Raw genomic sequence first — 26,038 nt, 5'->3', positions numbered from 1 at the left:
CCTTCTGTGCTTATTGCATCGCGTAAATGAATATACTCTTCCGAACGCAATTTATCTTGATTCAACCGGATGAAAGTCAGGTGCTCCGTTTCGATTTTAACGTACATGTCAACACAGTATTGTTGAAGCAGTCGACGAAATCGCAACAAATAATTCTCAGAATTTTCACGAATCATCAAACGATATGCATAATAATTCATCGAACTAACCTTCTTGGTAGTTTCCTCACCTGAAACAAATACCGTAAAAATTGTATTTTAGAACCCCTAATAGATTAACGACTCTTACAGCTACTCTCTACTAAATTAGGAGTGACAACTTTTTTTGTGTACCAAAAGCAAACAGAATAAAATGTATATCAAGTTAAAATGAAAACAATGATATTGATCTTACCATTCAATGGATTAATCATTTTGATATTAAAGTGATATCCATCGTCTCCTTGCCAAAACATCAGCGGGTATTGTAACGCGTCATATGAACGGCGTGTTTCATATATTCTTTGTAGTTGCCCAGTATTGCGTCGTGTAAGCACAATATCACGTGTTTCCAAGTTTTCACCAACAATCAGGATTGCCACTTCATCGATTGTTGGAGCATTAAATGTGCATTCATGTGTTCCAGCTGGTCTTTTATCTGCTCTGATTACAACTTTATAGTCATCACTTGGCATGCGCTCTAAAGCAGTCTTGAACAGCCTGACCAATGCATGATGTTCATGAAGCATTTGGTGCAAATCTTGGAGAATTGCTCTTTTCGTAGCTGTGTTGATCCCTTGACGCCGGTCAAGTTGTTCTTCCATATTGCCCATGAAGTATATTTGCAAGAATTTGTGCTGTGCACCTTCAATAGGTTGCAATGATCCAATGCGATGGCAAATCTGGCCTTGAATCTGTAAATTCAAAGCCATAGTTATAGTTAGATTTACAAACACTTTTTTTTCAAATAATAACATACCATTTTTATTTTAGAGACAAATACAGAAATCTAACAAACTACATTCCAAATTTTTTTTACAATCATAGAAAATAAAGTTTTAAACGTAAATTACCTTAAACGTCGGATTATATCCATGTTCTTCGATAATTTCCGCCCCAAATGAAGTCATTTGGAAACAGACATTGTATTTTTGAGTGTTCGCTAGAAAATGTCGTGATTCTAGTGTTTCGCCATAAAGCAGGGAACGCAATGGCTCTGGTGGCGGGACCACTAATGGAAATGTCACTTTACCACTAAGGCCGCACAAACCAGGCGTTTCACCATGTAACCTCCCCCCTCACTTATCGACCTTAATGACAGTGAAAAATTAAACCGCGTGTACCTAATGGAAATTTGGGAAAAGCAATCGTCACCGAAGTTAATCTATCGGTAAAGAGGGAGGAAAGGGTTACATCTAAATGAAAGGAAAAATGCAAATGAAACTGGTGGAAATTAATTTTGAAAAGGGGTAAAGTTAATAAAGAAAGTAAATGTGCGGCCGTTACGTTAACAATTAACTAGCGGTAATTAGATATTTGAGATTTGGGGGAAATCACGGTCGCCAGTCCTAAGGACAATTACTATAGTAACTGAAAAAGAAAGGTTATTACACATATAATTAACACTAGAAGCGTGGCAACTGAAGGTTGACACGTGTAGTGTGAAAACTGAAAGTTTGTCAGAAGTAATAAATTTCGCTACACTCTGACTTAATTTAGCAAAAGAATTAATAAAACCGGAAAATCGAAAGTTAATTTAGTGACTGAAGTTAATAGTGAGCTTTCTTTCTGAAGCACATCGAAATCCAGTAAAATACGGTTAGTCTTGGACTACCTCAACAATCATTTCAAAAGCAACTTGACTCTACGCAATTTAGAAACAAGAGATTTAACTTTGAACTTGAATTAAATGATTCTGAACTATTAACAATAGTAAAATTTAGTACGTACCAAGCTGAGCTGCAGTCACAGGTAAGCTAAAATATGCTAACAAAACTCGCACTCTAAATTTGTGCTCGTGTAACCTAAATATTGTAGCCAGCTACTGAACTTTGAAATTAAAGCAGTGAAATCTAATTATATTATTTTAATGCTGGCGTTTGAATTTCAACGGCACTCGGGTTCATTTCGGAAAAGGATGGGACCCTGCTTGGCAATGCAATTGGGACAATGAGCAACAAAGGTTCATGCTAAGTTGCTGTAATTTTGCGAGGCAAACGGAACAATTTGAAAAGCTGAGGTCTGCCATACAGTTCTGAAACTTTACGTGCTTTTAGTCTTCCTTGTTGGTTGATTGATGGTTTGAAGCCGTCGATCGAGGAGGTGGCGACAGTCACTCATTGTCGGCCGTCGCTGTTGCAGAAGCTGAATGTTGGCGCGCCTTCTTCTCGACACGGTCACCAGGCGAAACGGGCTCTTGATGTGCGCCAGCTAATGCTTCCCGTCCGCGACACCATGTCAGAAACTATTATCGCGAGTCGAGCGCAATTACTTGCTGCCAAACCCCGAAAGCGCGGCAACTCGCGGGAGCGTCACACGACACCTGCTCCACTCGCTACTCCCGCCAGACTCTCACTGTTCTGCCCGCGCTTCACGCGGCAGAGTTAACACTACCAAAGATCCTACACACTTTGATTCTTCACACGACCTATCGATGTAATCGTTCGATAGCAGTTTTCCCTAGGCAAGACCCAGCGTAAAATACAAATAATATTTACGAAACAAACCAATTATACATCGACATAAATACATAAATATATATATACAAATAGTAAAACAATTACAATATATAAAGAGACAGAAATGTCATATCTTGAGGTAACAAAACAAGGAAAAAAAATAATAGTACAATAGATGGAAATAGGAGTATATGCATTTCCGGCGTTACACGTGCCCCACATTGTCTGAGGATGTTCGTGTAACGTAAACAGACTCAGAAAATGTCCCAAAAAAGAAACAGCGGAAATGCATATGCTCAAAACATCAACAAAATTTAGCATTCGTCTAATTAATCATAAATCAATTTTTAGACCATAATAATTGAGTGGGGACACTCCTAATCTTATTCCACTCTGTCATCTTGCACAAAATAAAACAGGTTGACAACTTATTAAAATTCATAGAAGATATAGAAAATGGTTTAGCTATTCCAAAATCATTAAAATTCGTAACACTATGAGAAATGGAATACTATTTGCAAAATTAATCAGAGTACATGGTCATAAAAACAGGTAGATCAAAATATGCAAATTAATAATTAATTACATAGAATACACATTTTTACATAACCTTTTCATAATTAATATCTCGTCATGAGATTCCACTTAACGCTAAACAAGAAAATAATATTCAGTAGATCGAAAAAAACATAAATATTGACAGCAGAATTCTTTCACATCAGCTGTCCGGGAAGAAAAACTATTCCGCCTTTCGTACTCGCAAGTACAAAGAATGCCGACAGCGGCACAAGAGCCAACAGCGGCACAAGAGCCGACAGCGGCTCGCCTCGCCAGTATTGTTGCGCCCGCGTGTGCGGCACGCTTGATCCCTCTCGCCCCTGTAACGGCATTTCCAGAACGTCCGTTTCACTGAATTCTTTCGGAAAAACTCACTCCCGAGTAATCTCAAGGAGTCCCTTAATACTATCACAGTGGATAACTCAACACTGTCCATCATCACACGCATGTACTAGCCTGAAACTTAAAACAGCGTCTAAGTACATCGGCAATGACTAATAAAACACACATTCATGAAATCTGACAGCTAGTTACAAAAGCATATTTACATTCCTTAATCTACTGTGACTCAGCTGAAAACTTAAACTAGCAGCTTGGATTTTTCAGTTGGTTAAACGTCTAATCAAAATTAATTACTTGTTAATTACAAGTTCTTTAATGATCTCTAGGTCAGGCAAAAGCATCGCAACATGGCACATCCTTAAATCTTCTAACTCGCTCGATTTCTCATGAGCTTTTACAAGTACTAAGTCTCCGATTGCAAACTTAGCAAAACGCGCTTTAGCGTCATGACGACGTATGCGAGCATCGGCTTTAAGCTTCATTACTTCTCGCAAACGATCTTTTTTCACACCAATACTAATGTTAATTCGTGGAGGGAATTTGATTATCTCTTCCAATTCACTTTCTACACTTTTGTCAATGCCGAAATTCCTCATGTTACGGCAGTTCAAACCCTTTCCTACGTCAATGTCATTCGGCCAGTTAACAATGTGTATAGGCTGGTATTGCCTATGCACACCGTCTCCTGCCTCGTCAAAACTAACTATCATTGTTTTATCTAGTGACATACATGTCAAAGTTTTGCTTTCGCAGTTAATCACTGCACGGTACTTTAATAGCCAATCTAACCCGATAATTACTTCCGTAGTTAAGTCTGGTACGACGACAAACTCTTGTTCAAATCGTGCACCACATATCTCGAAGTTGACAAAAATCTGTTTTGTGACCGGTTTACTGGCCTTCCCAGTAGCACCGATAATTTTCACTCCTCTTACTGGCATAACTACGATGCCAGGTCTGTCTTTCAGTAACTCAAATATTTTCCCAGATACAGCACTCAATTCTGCACCGGTGTCAGTCAACACGTTTAGTTGTAGGTCGTGCATATTAACAGACACTACTATCTGTCTGCACTTGTCCTCAATTGTTTCTTTATTTTGCCACAGTAAATCCTCGTCTACATCCAGGTCATTCCAGAAAAAACCATCCGGCTTTGATCCTAAATCCGGCTTATCTGGCGGCTTTTTCAGCCTCTGTTCAAATACAGTTTTAATTTCAACACGTTTGTCCTGAGGCTTAGTCTGTAGCTTCGCCTCCAATACCGAAACCTTTTCCTCTAACTCGTCAACTAGTGAGTGTTGCTTTGCTATCAATTCATTAATCGTCACCTTCGTTGATTCCACTTTGGTCAGATTAATCTCATCCGCCAATCTACCTGGAGGAATGTGCCCAGTCGCATCTGAAATTACTTCCTCTGGATCTGCGCAACCCACACTGCTACCGTCTGACCGCATAACGTCAGCTCTAACCTCATACACACTGTAATCTATGTGGTTTTCTACCAATCGTGTCCGGCTATCACTAAAATTTTCGTAATCTTTCTCCTTAATACTCTCGCAATGTTTAAACTGGATGTTCGCGTCGGATGGGTCGGCTACTTCTACTATTACAACTTTCGGTAAAGTCTGCCGGTTAGGGCCAGAACTTTCCGTTACTACTTCAACATTCAACTCCTGCGGGACGAAACACGACGCATCTTGCTCGTGCTCCCCATTAACATCAACTATTTCTAGTAAAGTCTGCCGGTTAGGGCCAGAACTTTCTATCACTTCACAATCACTATCTTCCTGCTGGACGAGACGCGGCAAATCCTGCCCGCGCTCCCCATAAACACTTCTCCCGTACAGGCCCCTATAATCTCTTAGTTCGTCGTATAAGCGACCGAACTGCCTTAACCAGACCTCATCCCTCTCTACATCTCCTCGCTCGATGACGGACGTTTTATCCGACATCTGATCTTCTTTCAACACTTGCGAATCATTCTTAAACTCAATCTCCAGTTCCCCTGTGGGTATTACAGCTGCCACTTTATAATCGATTTCCGGAACACTACTTAAATTGTTCTCACTGACAGTGAATGTACTTCCTACTGCCGTGTCTACAGCTGATCTACTACTTGTGGGCGCACTCCTTTCTCCTAACACTAGCACACTCTCCCGCCGTTGATTATTCCATACGGAATTTTCATAACGACGACACCTGGGTTTTCTCCTGTTATTGGGCCGCCAAAATTTCTTCACGCCCGGTCGGCCCCTCACCGGCGCGGCTAATGGTTTCCCTGTCTCGTCCCAGCAGATACGCTCCCCGGATACTGCTGAGGCGGCTGGTCACACCCTCTGGCGTTATTACTATTCTGCGCAGCCCGTATCACGCTAGTATGATACTGGTTTCCGTCATTCCGGTTATTATTTGCATTGTACCGATTGTTATTACGGTCCGAACCATTATTGTTATTGCTGCCATGGTTGCGGTATGCATTATTCCCGTGGTTATCGTTGTTGTGGTTGCTGTGGTACCCGTTGTTGTTACCACGGCCTCTGCCACTGTCGCGATTATTGCGCCAATTGTCCTCGTCCTCCACTCTTTCCAGGAAATCATTTATTGTCCTGTAATTGCTTCCTACGTAGCGTTTTGTATCATCTGGAAGCTTTTTGTAGAGTTCCCAGACTATTTCGGATTCCGTGCGGCGATCACGCAAATATTCCAACTTGCGGATCCAGCCCTCACAAAACTCCTTCATCGAGCCGCGCGAATTCGCATCGAAAGGCCTCGATACGACAAATTCGCGCCAGACACTTTGCTGTTTTTGCTCTGACCAATATTCAGCCAGAAACAAATTTTTAAACTCGTCAAAAGTCAGGTTCGTAATGTTGAGGTTTAGGCCCCAACGCTTGGCATCACCAGCCAACACATCAATAACCGCATTAATTTTTCTCTCATTAGTCCATGATCTGGGTAAAACTCTTTCACAATTTTTAATGAAATCCGTCGGGTGTATACCGCCTTTTTTCAAGGGGTCGAACCGCTCCTCTTTCGTCAACAACTCCGAACTATGTGCACAGATTGGCACATAGCTCTGTTTTTCGTCAAGTTTCCTTTCTAATTCCGACACCCTCGTAATCACTTGGCAAGTGGTTGTCGCAAGCGTTTCCACTTCCCTCTTTTTCTCTTCGCAGGTGTTAGCCTGCTTCGTCACTTTGGTATCTACTTCGGATACTAAAGCCTTTGAAGTTTCCACCTTCTGATGATCCTCTTTTCTGACTAATTGAATTTGTTCCGTCACCTTATTCTCGATGATCGGAGCAACTGCGTCTCCTACACTTTTCTCGATTCTGCTAATTTCGGAATCAAAACGAGTATTTATGCTCGCAATTTCTGCCTGAACGCCTATCATTTCCTGTTTAAGGTTACCGATTTCGGTATTAATCACGACAATATCGTCTTTGATATTATCAACTTTTGTGTTAACAACTTCAACATTGTTGTTAACAACATTAATAGCTTTGTTCTGATTGTCCAGCATTCGTTCAATTTTTTCAGACAGAGCTACTTGCTTGGCAGCCTGAGCTGCTTGCTCGGCAGCCTGAGCTTCTTGCTTGGCAGCCAGATCTTTAATTTCTGCCGATTGACTCTTGATTTCGTTAATCAAAACATTCAATAAATCAGTTAAATTCCCGGAAACCACCGGTTTTACGTCCGTAGCGGCTTCCTCTTTCATTGTCCCCCCGTATTCGTCATCAAGGGATTCAGATTTGATTTTCACTTCCGATTCCGAAACATTTTCTAAAGTCTGGAATTCCATTTCTGCTCTTTGTTGCGTTTCGGCGGTCGCATCTTTCATGCTAGCCGCCTGCCCCGGAACAATGGGTACCGCTGCGCGCGTTTCCCACTGTTCGACCGATTGTTCCGTATCTAAGTCTACCAAATTTTGGTAATTGTTGCCTTCACTCATTTTAATAATTTTCAATATAAACGCAAAATCTCAACTCTAATTAGGATTCCTCACACGAATATTCTCGCTGACGTATCGACCATTTCGTAACCAGTACTTTGTTACGAGATTTGCACAATGCAAAATTCGTGTCCAGAACAACCTCAAATTTGAAGATTGTCCTGTCACCAGGTCGCCACATGTAACCTCCCCCCTCACTTATCGACCTTAATGACAGTGAAAAATTAAACCGCGTGTACCTAATGGAAATTTGGGAAAAGCAATCGTCACCGAAGTTAATCTGTCGGTAAAGAGGGAGGAAAGGGTTACATCTTAATGAAAGGAAAAATGCAAATGAAACTGGTGGAAATTAATTTTGAAAAGGGGTAAAGTTAATAAAGAAAGTAAATGTGCGGCCGTTACGTTAACAATTAACTAGCGGTAATTAGATATTTGAGATTTGGGGGAAATCACGGTCGCCAGTCCTAAGGACAATTACTATAGTAACTGAAAAAGAAAGGTTATTACACATATAATTAACACTAGAAGCGTGGCAACTGAAGGTTGACACGTGTAGTGTGAAAACTGAAAGTTTGTCAGAAGTAATAAATTTCGCTACACTCTGACTTAATTTAGCAAAAGAATTAATAAAACCGGAAAATCGAAAGTTAATTTAGTGACTGAAGTTAATAGTGAGCTTTCTTTCTGAAGCACATCGAAATCCAGTAAAATACGGTTAGTCTTGGACTACCTCAACAATCATTTCAAAAGCAACTTGACTCTACGCAATTTAGAAACAAGAGATTTAACTTTGAACTTGAATTAAATGATTCTGAACTATTAACAATAGTAAAATTTAGTACGTACCAAGCTGAGCTGCAGTCACAGGTAAGCTAAAATATGCTAACAAAACTCGCACTCTAAATTTGTGCTCGTGTAACCTAAATATTGTAGCCAGCTACTGAACTTTGAAATTAAAGCAGTGAAATCTAATTATATTATTTTAATGCTGGCGTTTGAATTTCAACGGCACTCGGGTTCATTTCGGAAAAGGATGGGACCCTGCTTGGCAATGCAATTGGGACAATGAGCAACAAAGGTTCATGCTAAGTTGCTGTAATTTTGCGAGGCAAACGGAACAATTTGAAAAGCTGAGGTCTGCCATACAGTTCTGAAACTTTACGTGCTTTTAGTCTTCCTTGTTGGTTGATTGATGGTTTGAAGCCGTCGATCGAGGAGGTGGCGACAGTCACTCATTGTCGGCCGTCGCTGTTGCAGAAGCTGGATGTTGGCGCGCCTTCTTCTCGACACGGTCACCAGGCGAAACGGGCTCTTGATGTGCGCCAGCTAATGCTTCCCGTCCGCGACACCATGTCAGAAACTATTATCGCGAGTCGAGCGCAATTACTTGCTGCCAAACCCCGAAAGCGCGGCAACTCGCGGGAGCGTCACACGACACCTGCTCCACTCGCTACTCCCGCCAGACTCTCACTGTTCTGCCCGCGCTTCACGCGGCAGAGTTAACACTACCAAAGATCCTACACACTTTGATTCTTCACACGACCTATCGATGTAATCGTTCGATAGCAGTTTTCCCTAGGCAAGACCCAGCGTAAAATACAAATAATATTTACGAAACAAACCAATTATACATCGACATAAATACATAAATATATATATACAAATAGTAAAACAATTACAATATATAAAGAGACAGAAATGTCATATCTTGAGGTAACAAAACAAGGAAAAAAAATAATAGTACAATAGATGGAAATAGGAGTATATGCATTTCCGGCGTTACAACCAGCAAACTTCAATGCGCCACAATGCTGGCAAACAACGTCCATTGGACCAATGCAAACTAAACGATGCAAGCTGTAGTCGATGGTGCAATCATATCGAAACGCTGCTCGATTCAAATCAATACTTGAACCGTTTCTTCTTGCACTTCGAAGATTATTCCTCTGTTCATCTGTATGATAAGCTCGACGATTTCTCGTTTCTAATCTAGCCGTTTCACGGGCTGCCTCTCTTTGCTCTTGTGTTTGAGAAGCACGAATTAAGGCCCTTATTTGCTCCATCCTAACGCGGCGCTGTTCTCGGGCAATTTCTCGTTCTTCGTCAGATAATTGACTCGTGATATTCCGTTGCCTAATTGCATTACGGCTCCGCTGGGAAAGATTAGATCTTTTAGGACGCGGCATTTTTATTAATAGTAATACTGAATATGCACTCGCACAAAACCACATAAAACAATCGAGACATAGACAATAGCTTATCAAGAAAAATCATAGACAACCTATGAAAAGACATTTACACTTTTGTTAACCTGTAGAATAAATCTTTAATTAATTTAATAAATAATTTACACAAATTAATGTCTAAAACAAACAAATATAACAGTACCTACCTGAACTTTCGAGACATTTTACACAAAATAAATTTCTGAACGCACACATAAATAGTTGTTTCAGTATTTGACAGGATTGGACAACAAATGTTTGACATGTAATAAACAAATGAGCATTTATTGAAATGATTAAGTATTCATTCCACATTTCTGAACGCATGCATAATATTTTTCAATCTTTTTTTAAAAAAAATACACATAATAGTTTATCCATCCATTCTAAATAGTTTATGAACGCATGCATAAATGTCAATCATTACTTACAGATTTTCACAAAAAAATTTGACAGCTCAGAAACTAAAGAACGTTTAGGGAAAATAACACATTTTTCAAGTAGTCGTCAATTTTTCATTATTTTTAAGATGTATTCTGCTATTCGGGGCGGAGACAAAGCCAACAAATCAAAAACCATGAAAATTTTTATTCGTCAATTTTTCATTATTTTTAAGACATATTCTGCTATTCGGGGCGGACACAAATCCAACAAATCAAAAACCATGAATATTGGTCCAGCAGATCTCGAGTTATAAGTGTTGTAACAAACCCGACTTTGTTTTATATATATAGATATTCGTCGACACTTCTTCAATATTTCATCATAAGAAATATGTAGCATACGGTATCATCATCTTATTGATCATAAACATACCTCAACAGCATAACACACATCGTCGTCGTAAAAATAACATCATAACGCCTCAGTCAAATCCCAAAAACGTCGTAGCTTTCTGCAATAATGTCAAAACCTAAAAAACATTCTCTGCTCATTTCAATAGTGTCATTTACCTCAAACGTACTTTAAAAATCGTGATCCCATACCAAATATATCATTCAAAGCTCTCATAGTATCACAATGGTTCCGAAAAAATATGAACAGTTCACAAAGTACAAACAAAATACAATTTCATAAGTGTGAAGTTACCCAACTGTGTAATTGTGTAAACATGTGTCACTGATGTAGTAAAAAAATATTTATCTCTCAGTTAAATGATCAGATAGCTGTGTAATTTGTGTTTTAGAGAAATATGGCACCGATGTGTAAAGTTGTATAAGCAAATACCATATTAGCTAGGGCTCCTTGTGCTTGCTCCTTGTGCAAAGTAAACGTGTACCCCCCTGAGCATTAATGTAAATATACCCTCAGGTGTTACAGATTACAGCAATGGAATGAAATGTATCACGGAAAACCTTTGTATCTATGTAATTCCAAAATCTTTAAAAATAAATGTTTTAAGTACAAAATTAATCACTCAAATACATGTACTGTAGCGCTAAACTGTGCGTCTTGTTGTAAGATAATCTTTGTGGAAGTGTCGTAGTTATCGTCCTCTGTAAGCAAAGTTCTGCTGAAGTCAATGTACTTACCTCATCACAAACGAAAGTGAAATGCTTTGCGTATAGATATCGTAGTTATCGTAGTTATTACGTACCTTACCGTGATTAAGAAAGTACTATAATGTAACGTATTGTTGTGCCACAGAAAAGGCTGTCTCATTGTAGCTATACCACAAAAGTTACTACTAAAACATGTTTTTCTTTCCAGAGTAATTCAGAAAAACTCTGCAGATATAAAACAGAAACACTGCAAATGCAACATTGTAAATTGTCACTCATTAGTAGTGTCGTGATAAAATCGTGTAGCTGTCACATAAACTAACCACTGTGTCATGTGGTATCTCACAGAAAGTACTTTAAATCCAGAATGTATTTTCAAGTAAACCAAAATGTTGCATTAAAATCTCATTAGCAGTACCAGTATATGTTCTAAGTATGTAAGTCTTATAGTCGTTACGTAATTGTGCAACTAACAAGCAAGAATGTACAAATAACAACACTGTGTCATCTGTTCACTATAACAATGCATTCGTAATTTCTGTTGAAATAAGTTCTCTTGGTTCTTGACTGGATATTTAACTTCGAACATTGTTGCATGTTAACAGATTCTAAGTCTGACAAAGCATATTAGTAATGTAAAGTGAAAAGTTTTATGGCAAAGACTAAGTTAAAAAGCAGATTATCTTTCAATAAACGGTTTTACATGTGAAATGTGGTGCAATCCTTTACTCTTCCTAGTACGCAGAGTTTCAACTTCAACACAATTATCATGTGGTATACGTCGGATTCTGTAAGGTCCATTGTAAACTAGAAATAATTTGTGACTCAAGTGTTTCTTCTTATATGACAAAGAATGAGCTTTAATGAGAACTTTCTGACCAATGTATAATTTCTTTGCATTTGCTTTACTGTGAAGTTTTCTCCTTTTGTCTGCTGCAGATTTTATATTTTTAATAGCCAAATCAATTATGTCCTTGTGTCGAAGTTTACGTGTATTCGGGAAAGGTACAAGCTCTCTGATTCTCTTCGGTGGTTCTTCATTCTTCAGTACAAGAGTAGGTGGTAAAGCAGTGGAGTCATGAGGCATTTCATTCAGCACATTTTGAAATAAGTGTAAATATCTGTCCCAATGCTGATGCTTTCTGTGACAATAAAGTCTGCAAAGCTTATTGATTTCTTTCATAATCCGTTCAGACGGGTTACAATGTGGCGAGTACAATGAAATAAAAACAGGTTTGATTTTATGGTTCCATAGCATGTGTGACCAAACAGCAGATCTGAATTGCGGTCCGTTATCTGAAATGACTTTACTAACGTGTCCAACTATATGTAAGAAATTTTTTAACAAAGGCGTTGGATACAGACCGTCCAGTGGCTTTACGTAACGGTGTGAAAGAAACAAATTTTGAAGTAAGTTCAACAGCGACTAGAACGAACGAAAATCCATTAGATGTTCTGACAAGCGGTCCCTAGAGATTAACAGCAGCAAATTCTTTTAATTTAGAAGGAATGATAGGAAACAATGGATCACGATGTGACATAGTAGACGGTTTCGCCTTTTGACAAAGTTTACAAATAGACAAGACTCTTCGAATTCTCTTTTCCATATCGTTAAAATAACAAGTCGTCTGAAGAATATGATAACTTTTCGTGGACCAAAATGTGCATAGCTGAAATGAATGTACCAAATGAGCATATTAACAAAATCGTCAGGAATGCAAAGTACCCATAGCTTGTCATCAACAGTGCAGCGTTTGAACAGTTTGTTGTTTCTAACCAGATAATGATGCCGAATCTGTGTGTGTGTCTTTTCATGCCATTTACTTTTGATGTCTTTCCGAATCGGATCTTTATCTTGTCCATGAGCAATGTCCTTTAAAGATGTGGTGATGACGTCTTCAAAGGCGACTTTCTGAATGTAAAGAATACTGAAATTTTTCTCAAGGTTGCCTTCTGTGTTACCTTTCTCAAGTCCAGCCGGTGCGCGTGACAGTGCATCCGCAACAATGTTTTCCTTGCCGGGAATGTAGACTATTGTAAAGTGGAATTCTTGCAGAAATAATGCCCAACGTTTTAACCTGTTACGATTTAATTTTGAAGACATAAGAAATTGTAATGCACGATGATCACTGTATACTTTTACGTGCTTACCAGTAAGAAAGAAACGGAATTTGTTAAATGCCCAAACAATAGCTAAAGCTTCTAGTTCAGTAACGGAATAATTTTTTTCAGATTTTGTTAGCACTCGGCTAGCAAAAGCATTAGTTTTCTGAACGGTAGTGTCATTTTCTATGGCTTCTTGAAATAAATGGACACCAAGACCGACTTTAGAAGAATCTGTACTAAGGCAGAAATCTTGTGACAGATCTGGATAAGCTAGTATTGGCGCGTTAAAGAGCGATTCTTTCAAAGAATTGAATTCCAACTGTGCTTGTTCGTTCCAGTTCCAAATAGTATTTTTTTCCAGTGAGAGAACAAAGTTCCGGTGTAACAAGAATTTGCATATTCAGAAAACGACGGTAATAATTTACGAGACCTAGAAAACTGCGGACTTGTTATTTTGTGGATGGAACTGGAATGGCTGTGATTGCTTCTAACTTTTCAGGATCTGGCTGAATGCCTTCAGAAGAAATAATATGTCCCAAAAACTTCACCTTTGTCCTACCAAACTCAGATATTTCCAAGTTAACTGTAATTCCAGATTCTGCAAAAATATGTAACACGCTGTTGAGGATGCGATTATGTTGTTCCCATGAGGCTTCTGCTATCAGAATATCGTCCACATATAAGGTGATGTGACGTTTTAAGAACTCAGGTAAGATGGAATTTAGCCCGCGAATGAACGCTGCCAAAGAAATGTTCAAACCAAAAGGAAGTTTGCGAAATTTATAACAAACGCCGAAACAAAGGAAAGCTGTGAATTTTCTACATTCTGGATGAAGTTCGGTCTGATAAAAGCTGGATCTGAGATCAATAGAAGACAACACTTTTACACCATTAAAATTTTGAAGAAGTTCTTCCAACGTTTGCGGTCTGTCTGTTTCAGGAATAATGATAGTATTGATTTGTCTCGAATCTAAGACAAGCCTGATCGATCCATTTTTCTTCTCAACAACATGTAATGGATTGTTGTATGAGCTTACTGCAGGCTCAGTAATGCCCTTGTCAAGCATAGATTGTATTTCTGTTCTAACACGGTCCCTATAATGTGCTGGAATTACGTATGGTCTAACACAAAATTTAGTAGGCTCACGAACACGAAATTGGTATTGAGATCCCTTGATTGTTCCTGTTTTGTGAGTAAAAAGTGTAGAACGTGCTTGTAAAATCTCAACAAGGTGCTGCCTATCAGTGTCATTACAATTCTCAATTGTTTGAATTTTATTCTGAATTAACTCATTAGTTTCAAATATGCCATCGATATCATCCCTGTCAGTACTTGCAGAGTGATTGTTAGTGTCTAGTTCCGTAGAAAATTCCGAACTGTTGTCTAACAGAAGGTAAAGCTGACTAATTTCCTCGTCATGGTTTGAGAGCCAATCTTCAAATTTCAAAGCTATTGACTTACCTTCTTCCTCTAAACTTATTTCAGCATCGTGAAAGTTTAAGATTGCTTTGTATTCATTCAAAAAGTCTACTCCCAATATAATTTCCGTTGACAATAATGGAACAATAAGAAAGTTCATAGAGAAGCTGCGGCTTTGACAAAAGAATTCTAAGTTGGTTTGTTGGCGTACATCTACACTTTTTCCAAAAATTGCACCTTGTAATTTAATCTTACGTAACGGAAGTGTGGGGCAATCGTTCGATTTGTTGCATTTGCTAAAAGCTGTTTCACTAATTACTGAAATGGGACTGCCAGAGTCAAGTACTTCCGTAAATTTTACGTCATTTACAGTAATTTGAATCACACGATATGCAATGTTGTTATGTTTTACGTCGTGTTCCTGGAGTAAGATGTCCCTAATGTCTTCCATTTTTACGTAATTACTAGCTACGGCAGCTGCGTCGTCAGTTTCATAAGTACGTTTTGTGGCTGCCAGCGGTATGAGTCATTGCCTATTGTGTCTTTGTTGTTGCGCGTCGTTATTGGGATTTGGAGACCTAACTTCTACAAATCCACCTTGTCGAGAGGGCTCTGCTTTGTTTGAATCCCGCCAGTTCGGATGCAATTCAGGTCTGTCGTTACGATCATATCGTCTGTCGTCATGTCGGTAGATTCCATAGTTTCTTTCTTGTCGGTCACGTGGTGGAGAATTTCTCCCTGAATCGTAACTGCGCGCTGGACCATTGCGTCTAAAGTTATTCTATCTCTCTTGATAATAATTATTTTGGTTCCCATATTGTCTGTTTCTCTGATTGTCTCTGTGATAGTCATTACCGCGGAGAGGTGATCTTTCCCTGTAATTATTACTACTCTGCCAACGGTTGTCATATGGGTGGTGTCTGTTTTGGTCACGATTTACGTTGTAAGAATAGCCTTGTCGTGTATTATTTCTGTCATCGCGGAATTGTGACAGATGTAACCTGTAATTGTTGTGCTCCTGTTTTCGCGTTCCGCGATTTTCAGTGTCAATTTACAGTTCTTGTAACAGTCCCTGAAAAGCTTCAATGTCGTCTTTGCAACGTCCTGCTAAAATAATATGTCGTAAATGTTCAGGCAGTTTGATTAAGCAAATGCGGATGAGTTCTGAGGGGCTGTATGGGTTTGAAAGATACTGGTTCTTATGCAACATGTCTTCAAAATATTTGATAAGACTGGAAAATTCAGATTGTTCGAAACGTTTCATCATTATGATGCTATGTTTTACTAGGTCTTGTGTAGCTTGAGACCAATATGCTGAGAGGAAGGCATGATAAAATTCTCCTTCACTGTGACAATCGTGAATGACCGATCGCATTCTTACAGCTGGTTCATTCTCCAAGTAGTCACACATAAATTCTAACCTGTGCTCCAATGACCAGTTGGGAGGAAAACAATGAGAGAATTGATGAAGCCATGCTTGTGGATGAATGTCGTTGTCAGAATTCTTAAATGTTTTGAATTTACGTGTAGTAATGAACAGCTTATAGTCAAAATCATCGTGTCGGCGAGTCGCACATCGCTCATTGTTACTTCGTTTCGGCGGTTCCATATCAAAATCCAATGCGCCTTGCCAATTTCTTTCATAATTTCCGAAGTGTCCTGTGTTATTATTTTGTGGTTGTTCCGTATTTCTATGTCTCTCTTCCCGTACTGGAACGCGAGTGTCCTCTGAAATATATAATTCTTGTATTACTTGTGCCAACTGATCTTGTACTTCCCGAATTTCTCTTTTGTAATGTGTATTGATTTCATTTTGATTTTGTTTGAATTTTCTAATTTGTTCATACTCTTCAGTGTCCGTGAAGGCTACAGGTCTTGTGTCATTCAGATCATCATCATCTACCTTTGTAGATAAGTTAGTGAACTGATCTGAAAGTTCGGCTACTTTATCCGACAGTGAAATTATTTCCTATGTGTGTTTTTCTGAACCAAGTTTCAGTGTCCATTTGTGTTGAAATCGTATCTACTGTGTCCTTTAAGTTTTCCTGAGTTATTGCAAGTTGCGTAACCGAATCGGTAGATGCAACTGAGTCAATTTTAGCTTGCAAGGTGTCGTGATTTTCATGAACAATAGTTTGCAGTTCTTTTATGGCTGCTTCGTGATTCTGTAATGCATTTTCATGAGGCGAAAAAATAGGTTAGAAATGCTCACAAATTTGTGTTTTTACGTCATTACAGACTTTTTGACGTTTCGATTCAATGTTATGTAGCTCAGTAGTTAAATCTTCACGTGATTGTTCAAGTGTGGTGTCTAACTTTTGAAGTTTTTGGTGTGTTTGTCTCTGAATTTGTTCCATTGTGACTAACTGTTGCTGTGTTTGTCTCTGGTGTTGTTCCATTGTGTCTAACTTTTGAAGATTTTGTCCCATTTGTTTCTGATTTTGTTCAAGCGTTGTGTCTAACTTATGTAGCCTTTGTCCCATTTGTTGCATTAACTGTAGTAACAATGCACTGGTGTCTGAAACATGTTCCTCAGTGCTTTTCGGCAGTGAAGTTGCACAGTCAACATTTACATTTTGTCAAGCAGAAAATGTGTCTTGACTTATTTGAGAGAACGGTGAGAACCCAAAACCTGAGTCAACGGTATTTGCAATACTGTTTTCTGTCATTCCCGATTCCTGAGGCGAGCTGTTGCCATCCGATCCATCGATAATGCTTCCCTGTTCACTACCTGTTTCACTGTCTACACCATTATTTGACGCCCGCTCCATTTCCCTATGCACAGTTACCAAATTACTACTTTGAACGTACAGGGTGATTCAAAAATGACCGGTATATTTGAAACGGCAATAAAAACTAAACGAGCAGCGATAGAAATACACCGTTTGTTGCAATATGCTTGGGACAACAGTACATTTTCAGGCGGACAAACTTTCGAAATTACAGTAGTTACAATTTTCAACAACAGATGGCGCTGCAAGTGATGTGAAAGATATAGAAGACAACGCAGTCTGTGGGTGCGCCATTCTGTACGTCGTCTTTCTGCTGTAAGCTTGTGCTGTTCACAACGTGCAAGTGTGCTGTGGACAACATGGTTTATTCCTTAGAACAGAGGATTTTTCTGGTGTTGGAATTCCACCGCCTAGAACACAGTGTTGTTGCAACAAGACGAAGTTTTCAACGGAGGTTTAATGTAAGCAAAGGACCGAAAAGCGATACAATAAAGGATCTGTTTCAAAAATTTCAACGGACTGGGAACGTGACAGATGAACGTGCTGGAAAGGTAGGGCGACCGCATACGGCAACCACAGAGGGCAACGTGCAGCTAGTGCAGCAGGTGATCCAACAGCGGCCTCGGGTTTCCGTTCGCCGTGTTGCAGCTGCGGTCCAAATGACACCAACGTCCACGTATCGTCTCATGCGCCAGAGTTTACACCTCTATCCATACAAAATTCAAACGCGGCAACCCCTCAGCGCCGCTACCATTGCTGCACGAGAGACATTCGCTAACGATATAGTGCACAGGATTGATGACGGCGATATGCATGTGGGCAGCATTTGGTTTACTGACGAAGTTTATTTTTACCTGGACGGCTTCGTCAATAAACAGAACTGGCGCATATAGGGAACCGAAAAGCCCCATGTTGCAGTCCCATCGTCCCTGCATCCTCAAAAAGTACTGGTCTGGGCCGCCATTTCTTCCAAAGGAATCATTGGCCCATTTTTCAGATCCGAAACGATTACTGCATCACGCTATCTGGACATTCTTCGTGAATTTGTGGTGGTACAAACTGCCTTAGACGACACTGCGAACACCTCGTGGTTTATGCAAGATGGTGCCTGGCCACATTGCACGGCCGACGTCTTTAATTTCCTGAATGAATATTTCGATGATCGTGTGATTGCTTTGGGCTATCCGAACCATACAGGAGGCGGCGTGGATTGGCCTCCCTATTCGCCAGACATGAACCCCTGTGACTTCTTTCTGTGGGGACACTTGAAAGACCAGGTGTACCGCCAGAATCCAGAAACAATTGAACAGCTGAAGCAGTACATCTCATCTGCATGTGAAGCCATTCCGCCAGACACGTTGTCAAAGGTGTCGGGTAATTTCATTCAGAGACTACGCCATATTATTGCTACGCATGGTGGATATGTGGAAAATATCGTACTATAGAGTACTATAGAGCGCCATCTGTTGTTGACAATTGTAACTACTGTAATTTCGAAAGTTTGTCTGCCTGAAAGTGTACTGTTGTCCCAAGCATATTGCAACAAACGGTGTATTTCTATCGCTGCTCGTTTAGTTTTTATTACCGTTTCAAATATACCGGTAATTTTTGAAACACCCAGTATGTTAATTCACTACACAGTGGTGCTGATAAGCTACGCTCGTCGTCACTATTATTTCTCAGTTTATTTTGGAGCCTAGTGTTACGTTTTTCACACGCCATTATTGTCACAATATTTCACACGATAACACAGAAAAGCACGATTTGAAGAGCAAAAATAAGAGAACACATTAACATAGCACTGAAAAAAATATCTAGTTAATTGCAAGCGCAGCTGCGAAATACTTGGTGCAAATTTACATGCATGCCACAACTGTTTTACTGTACAACAACGAAAGACTGCAACTACAAAGGAGATTCTCTCTACAATTACGCACTAGCAATAAACTAAAGCTACACTAATTACACAAACTACAAGAAGAAATCAGAAGATTCCAGTGAGGTATCCTCGGCTAAGGGTCGACATATGAAACGTCCCCTTTGAACAATTATATATATAACTGTGCTTAAACTGATACACAATATTTTTAGCGCAACGCAATCTGACTTTCAAAAATCCCTACAAAAGAATGGCCCTGACTAAGATTAACCTATACCTTTCACAAATCACTTACCTCACAAAAATCTTCGTTACTCGAACTACTGCAATACAGCGAGCGCCACTACTGCCAGCTAAATAAAAGATTCAAACTACGGAAGGCGCTAACTACTGATAGGCATAGTTAGCAAATGAAAGATTTCAATAGAGAAGAAACAATGTATTTACCTTAATAGTCATAATATATATAGCAGTTCATGACATCCAGTCTTACAAATTTCAAAACCCCGCCATCTCTCTCCCCACATCCACCACTGCTGGCGGCTCACCTCAAACTGCGCAACACTACGCGCTGTTCACATCCAGCTGCAGCTGCCCAACACTACAATGGCAGACAACAATGCAAACTAGCCACAGACTGCACACAGCACAGCCAGTGATTTTCATACAGAGCGCTACGTAACGTTGCCAATAAGAAAACATAAACAGCCTACATACAACATATAGTATATTACCCGTCTTTCCTTACAGCTTACACCTATTATTCTCAGAATTTCTAACGTCTTTCACCATTTTACATTTTAGAACGCTTTTTCAAGGTCGAAAAATCAGATGAACGTGTCTTGGTTTTTCTTTAGTCTTGCTTCCATTATCAACCGCAACGTCAGAATTGCCTCAATCGTACCTTTATCTTTCTTAAAGTCAAACTATTTGTCAGCTAGCACATCCTCAATTTTCTTTTCCATTCTTCTGTATATTATTCTAGTCAACAATTTGGATGCATGAGCTATTAAGCTGACTGTGCGATAATTCTCACACCTTTCAGCTCTTGCAGTCTTCGGAACTGCGTGAATGATATTTTTCCGAAAGTCAGATGGTACGTCGTCAGACTCATACATTCTACACTCTGAAGAGAATAGTCGTTTTGTTCACACTTCCCCCAATGACTTTAGAAATTCTGATAGAATGTTGTCTATTCCTTATGCCTTATTTGTTCTAAAGTCCTCCAAAACTCTCTTAAGTTCTGATTCTAGTACTGGATCCCGTATCTCCTCTAAATCGACCCTTGTTTCTTCTTCTATCACATCCGACAAATCTTCCCCGTCATAGAAGCCTTCAGTGTACTCTTTCTACCTGTCCGCTCGCTTTTCTCCGTTTAACAATGGAATTCTTGTTGCATTCTTAATGTTACCAACACTGCTTTTAATGTCATCGAAGTTTGTTTTTTCTTTCTTATACGCTGAGTCCCTCCGTCAACCATTTCTTTGTCGATTTGTTCACATTTTTCGTGCGGCCATTTCGTCTAGCTTCCCTGTATTTCCTATTTATTTCATTCCTCAGCGACTTGTATTTCTGTATTCCCGATTTTTCCTGAACGTTTTTGTGCTTCCTTCTTTCATCGATCAACTGAATTATTTCTTCTGTTACCCATGGTTTCTTTGCAGTTACCTTCTTTGTATGTATCTTTTTCTTTCCAACTTCTGTGGTTGCCCTTTTTACAGATGACCATTCCTTTTCAATTGTGAGCTATTCCCTATTGCTGTATCTATAGCCTTAGAGAACTTCAAGTGTATCTCGTCATTTCTTAGTATTTCCGTATCCCACTTCTTTGTGTATTGATTCTTCTTGACTAATCTCTTAAACTTCAGCCTACTTTTCATCAGTACTACATTGTGATCTGAGTCTCTAATCTGCTCCTGGATGTCTTAAAATCCAGTATCTAACTTCGGAATCCCCGTCTGGCCATGATGAAATCTAACTGAAATCTTCCCGTATCGCCTGGCTTTTTCCAAGTGTATCTCCTCCTCTTGTGATTCTTGAACAGAGAATTCGCTATTACTAGCTGAAATTTATTACAGAACTCAATTAGTTTTTCTCCTCTCTCATTCGTTGTCCCAAGCCCATATTCCCCTATAACCTTTTCTTGTACTCCTTCCCCTACAACTGCATTCCTGTCCCCCATGACTATTAGATTTTCATCTCCCATTACGTACTGTATTACCTTTCCAATATCCTCATATACTTTTTCTATTTCTTCAACTTCAGATTGCGACATCGGCATGTATACTTCAACTATTGCTGTCGATGTTGGTTTGCTCTTGATTCTGACAAGAACAAGCCTATCACTGAACTGCTCACAGTAACACTCTCTTTGCCCTACCTTCCCATTGTACCTATTTCTGCTGCTGTTGATATTACCCTATATTCATCTGACGAATATTCACTGACCCCAACTATATCTATATTGAGTCTTTGCATTTCCCTTTTCAGATTTTCTAGCTTTCTTACGTCGTTCAAGCTTCTGACATTCCACGCCCCGACTCATAGAACGTGATCCATTCGTTGGTTTTGTTTTCTTTTTTTTTCATGGTCACCTCCCCCTTGGCAGTCCCCTCCAGAGGATCCGAATGGGAGACTATTCCGCAATATTTTGCCATGGAGAGATCATCATGACACTTTTCCAGTCACAGACCACATGTCCCGTGGATACACGATATGTGTCTTTAATGCATCCTCATGCCGTTGATCATTGCTGATTCTTCCGCCTTTAGGTGCAGTTTTCCACTACAAGAACAAGAGAGTGCCCTCAACCTCTGTCCACCCCTCCACCCTCTTTGACAAGGCCGTTGACATCTTATGCCGGAAGTCTTCGGCCGTCAGTGCTGATTATTGATCAAAATTTAAGCTGTGGTGGTTTTCTAACCCGGGACAGAGGACGTCTTGATTAGTAATCATCCTCATATCACATCGAAAAATTGTCAGTAAAGATTTTTATTAAATTATTCCCCATACACACCTTGAATGTATCACCGTATTCTCTCTAAAACCAGTAAAAGATCCTGCTGCAATCTTTGATGAGCGTTTAAATCCAGAAGAACAAAGCATCACAACACACAGTACATTTCTGTTTTACCTATGTACAACCCATAAATTTAGAAAAGTGTTTCCATCAACTACAAAACAGAAACGTGTACATTCTTTATTGGGGTATAATCTTTACTACTGTGATTGGCTTCAACGGACTACAGATAGTGATAACACTAGAAGGCACAAGGTAGCCATGAATGTATACGAAAATATGCACATTAGCTTCGGTTGTTTGATTGCTTCAGTCCAGCCTCCGCTCAGCTATAGTGGACGCTACTGGATAGACGATTTGATTTTCACATACTGGTTTCTAAGCCACAGGTGGCCTCAACATGTCTTCTCACATACCAGACACCTATCATCATTCCATAACTGCAGCATGCAAATTGAAACATCTAGTATCTTGGCTGCACCTCTGCATAACACTAAATTTTTCGCCACCTTCTTCTGCATGTCAGCCATAGGACTATGGAACAAATTAACCACTAACCTGTGTCTTATCGAAGAATATTAAGGCTTTACCTGTGACCATCGACGTAGACTTTCTCTCAGCGTATCGCAACTACGTTATATCTGTCCAAAAGCGAACAAGTATTTCTGCTATATTGTCAACATTAATCATGCTTTGTTCATCCCTTTCTGTTTTTGTCTTCTTTCCTCCATCTTATATGCTAATCTTACCCAGTTGTTTCTTGTTCTTCTCCATATAAGTAAACATTTATAGCTTTTGACTCCTTTTTTTACTGCTTCATATTTATATTAGATGTCATTACTCGAACTGGGAGAAAACGTAACAAGGCAATTGTCCATAACGATCTGCTTTATATGCTCATGTAAGGTTTGCCGCAGCAATTTCTTCCTTGTGTAATTACAGTTTTTACCAGCGGCCAACGTCGTAATGCTTGCCCAATTCTTGGACTGTCGGCGTACTTTATTATCACTTTTCCTCGCTGACTTCATGATAGGGGAGTTTATTCCTTACTCGATCGATCCACCCAACAAACTGATTCTTGCGACTACGCATATCTCAGGTCCTGATCGATTATTTATGTCCTCAACATCGTCCATGTTTCACTCGCACAGATTTGTGCTCTGAGCATAAGATTTCACGAATATTTTACTGATTTTAAAGTTTGTATTTCACATTCGCAGCTGTTTCTTTTTAGAGAAAGCTATTTCGCCTAGAACAGTAATTTCCCCTATATTTTGCTTGCATCTTCTTAGTCAACGTCCTCTACTTCCAAGACCAAAGATATATCGGAATTTTCAAGAATACGCTGTGTGTCTTTAAAAATCATGAGTGTCACAATTAAGTGTACGAGATGCCATGTCCACCCAAGCCGGAGCAGCAGTATTACACACAACATCGAGTTGGCGAGGGGCCTTAATATGTCCACCTGAGCCAGAACAGTACTATTTACACAAGATCAGCATTCCTTTACGTCAAACAGCTGTATGATGTCACCGCTTAAACGAAAAGTGCTCTGTCTACAGAGTGCTCAATGCCTTCACACCCCACACTGATTCTTAGTAGTAGTAGTACTACATCTGTTTCTGCGTTCTACACCTATGTTCCGAAAACCACAATACGGGGTGTGGTGGAGAGTAGTTCGCATACTAATTATAATACAGAAACCGGGAACCACCCCACCTGCTATGATTACACTCTAGTTAATAATTTTTTGTTCTTAATTTTCACTCAAATATGGCCATTTATTTCGTGTAGGAGCAGTGTGTACCTAAATCTGCCAAAACATTATTCATACTATATTTCCTGCCAATTCAGCATTTCTACGACAATTATTGATCCACTGATTGCAATAGGATATTTAGTTTCGTAGGAAACTGTATTTGTTAAAAGTAATGAGTAACTGAACTTATGACAAGGACATGCAAGGATAGATTTTGACTGACGTGAGGTAAACAGTCATGTTGTACGTGTTGGCACCTACTAGTAGAAAGCTAAAGTTCCTGACGTTAGATTGTCTTCTAATTTTCCTGGAACAATCTAATTTAAAAGGTAATTGGTTCTGAATCTTTGGAACACCTAACACTACTGTTCCTCTGTATGTCATTGCACTGTTACTTTCCTAAATATGACTCTACACTTTTGTCGCTCTACGATTTCTAGACTAAATTACACCATTCGCTAATTAATTGAGCGACTAATAGAGAATTTGCATAAATTATCGTAAATTATTATACATCTAAATATGGCAGCCGTACTTGTAATTATGGAAATCACAGCATAGACACACTAAGTAGTTCCATCATTTCTTTCATTTTGTTAACTAATCTTTTATCATGCAAATAAAATTATAAATAAAAAATATATAGATTTACATAAGAGCCAACGGCCTTGCGCAGTGGTAACACTGGTTCCCGTCGGATCACCGAAGTTAAGCGCTGTCGGGCTTGGCTAGCACTTGAATGGGTGACCGTTCAGGTCTCCCGAGCGCAGTTGGCAAGCGGGGTGCACTCAGCCCTTGTGAAACAAATTAAGGAAATACTTGACTGAGAAGAAGCGGTTCCGGTCACGAAAGCTGACAACGATTGGGAGAGCGGTGTGATGACCACATGCCACTCCATAGCCGCGTCCGGTGATACCCTCGGCTGAGGATGACACGGCGGTTGGTCGGCGAGGTTGGGTCTTACGAGGCCTGTTTGGACGGAATATAGTTCAGTTCTAGATTTATATAAATATAAATTACGTAAACCAAATTACGAATATTATACAAATCAAATTATAACTCAGGAGAATTAGTAAAATCTAGCCTATCAGCTATTCAAACCACCATGTAACTTCAGAATTACTAATATGCTCTTATATCCCAAAATCTACTGTATTGCACACGCTAGCACATGAGCAAGAACCATGCAACAAGTCTGCCGGCAGTATTCATACCAGGAGGCCAGTAGATAATGTGGTAACAAGTCATCTCCTTTGCCGTATCTTTCCAAATCAGCATGGATAAAATTCTGTTCGAGCTATAACATTGACCACTCTCTACTTGAACGTGATTGCCTGCTTCTTTTGTATTACAATAGACCTGTGTAGAGGGGTTCCACTGCTTAATTCTGAGTGTAAAAATCATTGCCAATGAAACCGAAGATCCCGGCAGAAGAAGTCACCCTCTTTCTGCCAGCAGCCATGTCAAAGAGGGCGGAGGAGTGTACTGAAGGTCAGGCCATTGGAAAGAAGGCATTGGAAACCACTGCTTTAAGAACATATAACGCATATCCACAGGACATATGGCCTGAAATTGAAAAAGTGTAAGTATTATCCCTCCGTTGACAAAAAATTCCAGACTATCTTCCATACGGTATTCCAGGGGGGGGGGGGGGGGCTGCTAAGGGGGACATGACCTTGAGAGAAAGATAGAAAAGGTATAACCAACGAAAGGATAACGTTCTACGAGTTGGGGAGTGGAACGTCAGAAGTATGAACGTGGTAGGGAACCTATAAAATCTGTAGAGGGAAATGTTAAGGGACAATCTGGATATACACTGGGGCGACAAAAGGTATGGCATAGCGATATTCACTTTTAAAGATGATGGTAGTATCGCGTGCACAAGGTA

Source organism: Schistocerca piceifrons, chromosome 1 (assembly GCF_021461385.2).
Source record: "Schistocerca piceifrons isolate TAMUIC-IGC-003096 chromosome 1, iqSchPice1.1, whole genome shotgun sequence".
NCBI lineage: Eukaryota > Metazoa > Arthropoda > Insecta > Orthoptera > Acrididae > Schistocerca > Schistocerca piceifrons.
Note: the sequence above shows the minus strand (reverse complement) of the source record.